Source organism: Natrix helvetica (assembly GCF_964273705.1).
Source record: "Natrix helvetica genome assembly, chromosome: 1".
Lineage (NCBI taxonomy): Eukaryota > Metazoa > Chordata > Lepidosauria > Squamata > Natricidae > Natrix > Natrix helvetica.
Genome location: NC_138548.1, coordinates 216,663,983 through 216,669,982, shown reverse-complemented (window position 1 = coordinate 216,669,982; position 6,000 = coordinate 216,663,983). Strand labels below are relative to the sequence as shown.

Below are 6,000 nucleotides of genomic sequence, written 5' to 3'. Positions count from 1 at the left end.
GTCACTTGAAGAGACTAAGATGGCTGTTATGTATAAGTTGGGTTGACAAAATCACAAATGAGGTGATAAACCGCCTGGGAAAGCAAAGGGAAATCATCAAATCCATTAAAAAGCAAAAGTTAGAATATTTTGGACATGTGATGACACACCCAGAAAAATACATCATCCTTCACTTAATCCTCCAGGGAAAGATTGAAGGCAAAGGAGGTCCAGGCAGAAGAAGAACATCATGGCTTCAAAACCTAAGGGACTGGTTTGGACAAAACTCAGCAGCACTTTTTCATGCGGCTATTGACAAAAAATAGGATTGCCACCATGATCACAAATGTCCGATGATGGATGTGGAATAATAATAATAATGGGACTTTCGAATACAAACAGATCGTCATTTGGAGCACAACACGCCAGATATCACGGTTGTTGAGGGCCAAAGTGTAGAGTTTATTGATATCGCTGTTCTTGGAGATGCCAGAGTCGCAGAAAAAGAACTAGAAAACATCATGAAATATCGCGACCTGGCCATCGAAACTACACGGCTGGGGATGAAGCATGTAACAGTGATACCCATTGTCATCAGGGCACTTGGCATCATGTCCAAGAATTTTACAAGATACATCATCAAATTGCAGCTTCCTGCAATAACACCAGCGGAACTGCAGAAAACTGTGCTACTCGGAACATCTTATATTTTAAGAAGGTACTTGGTTGATACCTAGGACGCTGGCAGCAACTCGTATCAACCATTAGCACCAGTCACTGGTATTTGTAATGCATTTTTGAATGTTCAGTTGGCTGACTTTCATGTTTAATGAATAAAGTATATAATAACAATAATCTTTTTTTCTTCCTCTTCATCCACCATCACCATGTTGTTATTATTATTGTTATTGTTGTTATCTTTCCTTTCAGCAGGACAATCTGAGGCGACATTTAGCCGAAACCAGTTGGAAAATCCGCTTCAATTTCCCTTTCCCCGCCTTTCACGCGTCACCTTGCCCATTGACGTGCAGGCGGGGAGCGGGCGGAGCGCGACGAGCCGTCCCTGAGAGGGGAGGGAAGAGAGCCATAAAGAGGCGGGGTTAGAACCAGGTACGGCTAAAAAGTCTATTGGTGGGGCAGAGGGGAGCGCCGGCCCCTCATTGGGCGCGTTGAGGGAAATTAGCAGAGGAGGCGGCGTCGGGGCGGAGTCGAGTAGACGGTGGTTTCCAGTTAATAGGCGGGTTAAGGGATGGGGTGGCGGGAGGTGACGGTTAGTTCCGAGAACCGGGACGGGGAACTGAGGTACTGGTCTTGAGCGAGAGAGTCCTCCGTTGGCTCGCGGGGCAGAGCGCTTGGCGTGTGGTGGAGTGGGGCGCGCGTGTGCGAGCGAGGGGATAACCCGCGAGCTTCGCGGTCTTGTGAACGCGCGACGGTACGGCGATTGCGGTATATAGGGAGTCTGGCTTTTCACGGGACTGGGTTACGGTTCCTATTCTGAAGTGATCGAAGTAGAATGCCAAAAAAAAAAAAAAATGGTCGCGCGTGTGGTTGGGAAGGGAAACGTATGAATCTTCCTCCCTCACCTTCCTTTACAAGAAAAGAGGGTGTCTGGAATGGACTTGGAGAAAGGGAGTGGAAAAAAGAAATGAGAAATAAAAGATCTGAGGCTGTTTCAGGCTTTTTTTTTTTTTAAAAAAAAAACTTTTCTAGATCCTCCTCATTATCAGAACCATATGTTTTCCCCTGGCTCGCTAAATAATGTAATATTACAGTTACTTGGTGTGAATGTATTTTTCACTGAGTTGAAGATGCTTTCATTTTCTAAGGAAAACAATTGGTTAAAAAGAGGGGGGAAGGACAACGGGGGGGGGGATTTTTTAATGTTCTCCCATCTAAGGGGACTTAGGTTCCTTTGGTCCCTGGAAAAGGGTTTTTCTCATTCTTGTCTACATTAACCAATGCCCAAAAAAGAAAAGTTGCAGCTTCTTCAGAAAAGAAGAGGGTATTATAATTTTAGAACAGAAAGTTAATATTCCCTAAGTGAAACTATATGGTCATGACATATATTTTTTCCTTAAAGTTCATCATGACTTATACAAAAATTGGCAAGTAGGATGTGAGGTGTTACTCTTTACCTGAAGACTATTGGGGCTTATCATCCAGAAACTTTGTTAAACATTTTTTTAATGAAAGTATGTGAAATTTTTAGATTCCAGGATCTAGTTTTCACAATTTACTGTGTACAGTTAGATGTTTTGTGGACAGTATTATTGCTTTGTCCTGTCACAGTTGGTGGGGTCATGGTATTGACATGTTTAAATATCTTTTTCAAAAGCTATGACATTATATATGGATCAGAAATAAGGCTGTCCTTTGTATGCCTTTTCCCTGTTTGCTGAGATGGATTCTTTGTCCATTCTAGAGTTGAAGAACACTATTTTTATTTCTTTGTTTATAACCTACCTTTATTGTTTTTTTACAAATAACTCATATCCAACGGACCTTCCTCCTCCTATTTTCCCCACAACAACCCTGTGAAGTTGAGCTGAGAGAGAGTGACTGGCTCAAAGTCACCCAGCCGGTTTTTATGGCTATAGTGATATATTTATTACCCAGTTATCAATGCCTGTCCTACCTCTATTGTTTCTCTTCCCAGCTACTCTAATTACCTGATTTCCTTCTAAAGTAATGGGTAACAAAGTCTAAATAAATTTTATACACCTTATGGATAACTTTTGATGGTGCTGAACATGGGAAAAACTTCTTTTTGACCCTTATACAGTTAAGGATAATCTAAACATATCTGAACAGGGATAAGATGAAGATAATGTTATGATCAGAGAATTTGAATGATGTAGGTGTCAAGGCACCAACCTTGGAGATTGTGAGTTCTAATCCTGCTTTAGACCTGGAAGCCAGCTGGGTGATCTTGGACCAGTTACTCTCTCAGCCCTAGGAAGCAGGCAAGGGCTTTCTGAAAAATGTTGCCAAGAAAACTGCAGGCAGTCCAAGCAGTCACCTGAAGTCAAAAACATTGGGTACCCTCACCCTAAAAGTTGTGATGGCATGGAAGAAGAAAAAAGTATTTGCGCTGTGCTTACATGGATGAAGGGAAAGGCTTATGGCACAATGCAGAAGAACGAGGACAGGCTTTATCAGAGCAACTCAGAGATAGCCCAATGATGCCACAACAAGCTGTAAAGGACACAAAAGGAAATGGCCTGAGAATAACGTGTGACATTTTGTATGATTGTCACCACCCTGCTAGTTAATTGCTGGTGCTTGTCCTGGTCCCTCCCCAAAATATGCTTGGATAATTTCTCAATATCCCCAGTATCACATCAATTCAGAGCATTCAGAGGAATTTAGATGGTTCTTAGTCACAGGCATAGTTGATTGCTGCTACCTGGAGATAAGCCTGATGGGTCAAAAAGGAGAAATATCCTTTTGACCTATGAGAGGCCAGGAATCCGGCTTTTATCATGTGTACTGATCCTATCCTGCTGCACTCCCTAGTGCATCTAAAGTGTAAACAAGACACCTAAACCCCCTCCACCTTCAAAAAACAGTCTGCCAGTTTAAAGAACCAGAATTGAATTAAAGTGGAGGTGATGATTAATTATCCTGCCTTTGTTGTTTTCGTTAGCCTTTTGAAAATGGCTGGCTGGCTGCCTCTTTCTAAAGAATCAAAAACTAAAGATGTCGCTTACTGATTTTTAGAAAACTAAACTGCAAAGAAAAGTAACTTGAATTATCGTTTATTTAGCACAAGATACATTTTAAGTATTATCAAAGTATAGAATATGGAATGGTGCATGCTGTGGTTCTATTACTACCTCTCTGCCCTAAAAGTATTGTGATAGAGGCAGCCTATGTTACAATCTTATGACTGTGGATATGGTGGTGATCTTATTACTGGAAATATTCAACTAGAAGCAGGATGGCTAGTAATTTGAATTTCTACCCCCAGCAGAAGGTTAGACTTGATGGGCAGCATGGTCTACATTCCAACTCTGGTCCTAGAATCTTAGGAGGGGTGGTATGAGATTTGAGCAATACATAGTTTTTAAAAGCAGTATAAATGATTAAAAAGATTAAAAAGTACCTCACCCGGAATCCTAGACTTGTGGAGCTTTCTGTAATTGGTTTTTTTTTTTCATTTCTTTTCCTGCTCCTTTAAATAAGTTCAGAATACCATATACCATGGAGCTACATCCTCAGGCTAGATTGGGAGCAATTTGTTGACTCAGGATCATTTAGCTCAGTAAACTTTATAGCTGAAGGTAAAATTCAAGTCTAGATTTTTCCAATTTAGATTCATTTTATATTGTATCATATATTTCAGAGTTGAGCTTTGATTAATCTTGTTTCAAATTAAACAATGGGTTTGAAGTGCTGGTATAATTGACATCACACACAATGTGAACAGCATTTCATTAATACTTCTTACCTGGCTTTTCTTTTCCCCTAGACATTTATTTTATTTGGTTCTCTTCTGGTTTATCCTGCTGCTTTATTAATTATAAATTACCACTCTTCATGATAATGAGGATTGATTCGGTGGTTGTATATCACCTTGATGTGCACAGTATGGGAGAACTACACTAAAACTATATCTCTTGCTTCAACAAGTGGAATCTCTTGAAGTTTGCAAAATAATCTCAAGTTTTTCTTTTAACCATTGTCATACTAATCCAGTTGTCATCCCCCCATCTGTTTGCCAGCTAACAATACTGCAAAGGCTGCAGACATTTAGAAAAGTGACAGGCACCATAAAAGCTTTTCTACATGCTATCTTTCCTCATATTTTTTATCTTCAGAAACATTTTTGATTGAAGCAAACCTGCTCTGAACCTGGTTAATGGGATGGGGGGGGATTTAGCTATTTCCCTTCCCCTCACTGATTAATTTCTCTAATTAAAACCTCAGTTGTTAAGGTCGTAGTGCTCTCTGAGCTTGGTTGTTTGCTTGCAAACATGTTTTCATCATTTGTTCATACTTTTTGTTGTGGCTGTCTAATACAAGTTCTGAAAACTAGTTAAATCTAGTGAATGTCAAATTATCACTCCTATTAATTTCTTGGTTGGCCTTAGATCTTTCCAGTTCTGCTCGCATTTAAAATTTCCCCACAGAGTATTCATGTGGATAAGCAAACTTAAATATTTTACACATTACTTTTTGTATGTCATTCTCTGTGTTGGAAATGATAATTAGGTGTTTAAAAATCCAACAAGTGGTATTAGTTAATTTATTGGCCAAATTTTAATAAAGCTGTTGTGCATATGTCAAGATGTGCTCAAACACAACATTTTTCTTTTTCCAAGAAGTGCCTCTCCCTTGCATATTATCATTTACTTTTGTAATTCTTCCCTCTTTCGTTGCACTTCCAAGGAAAGATTGGCAAATGCTCCAAACAGAAGATAAAAATCCATCCATATTTTAGTCAAATGCTTTGGACTGAGATTCTGTAAAAAAAAAACATGTAATTTGCTCTGCTTATTAAAAGCCTCAGAAGGAAGGCCAAAGCCGAGCTGTAATTTCTGTTCAAGAATAGCACAGTGCATAGTTTTAATTGATCAGCCACATTGTTAAATAAATAAAAATCAAATATTGCTGAGAACAAGTGAAACACTTAATGAATGCTTGAGCAGAAGTAAGACAAGAATGTGATAGTATGTGTTGTCATGTTATCATGGATAAATGCATAAATAATGCTTGTGATGTTGTTATGGTGCTTGGAAATTGTGTATAAATGTAGATGAAACAGAATAATTTGAGTACTGAATAAAGTATATAATGCGATTAGTATGGATATGAAACTGAATATATCAAAAGATCAAGGTAGTACTAGCACTTAGACATATACCACTTCAAAATGTTTTACAGACCTCTCTAAACGGTTTACAGAATCAGCAATATTGTCCCCAACAATCTGGATCCTCATTTTACCCACCTCGGAAGGATGGAAGGCTGAGTCAACCTTGAGCCGATCTGCATTGAGGGAATTGAACTCCTGGCAGT

General features: G+C 39.4%; 1 protein-coding gene across 3 annotated transcripts in view; it reads left to right on the top strand.

Moving 5' to 3' along the window:
- The first annotated feature begins 1,213 nt into the window (after positions 1-1,213).
- Positions 1,214-6,000, top strand: part of VDR (vitamin D receptor) — a 96,284-nt gene continuing 91,497 nt past the window's right edge. Inside the window, exon 1 of one of the 3 annotated variants that reach the window (XM_081937646.1) lies at positions 1,214-1,281. The gene's annotated coding sequence lies outside the window, so the exon portion shown is untranslated. Of the gene's footprint in view, positions 1,282-1,392; positions 1,412-6,000 lie in introns of those variants that run through there. The other 2 variants (XM_081937653.1, XM_081937648.1) reach the window with 2 other exon arrangements.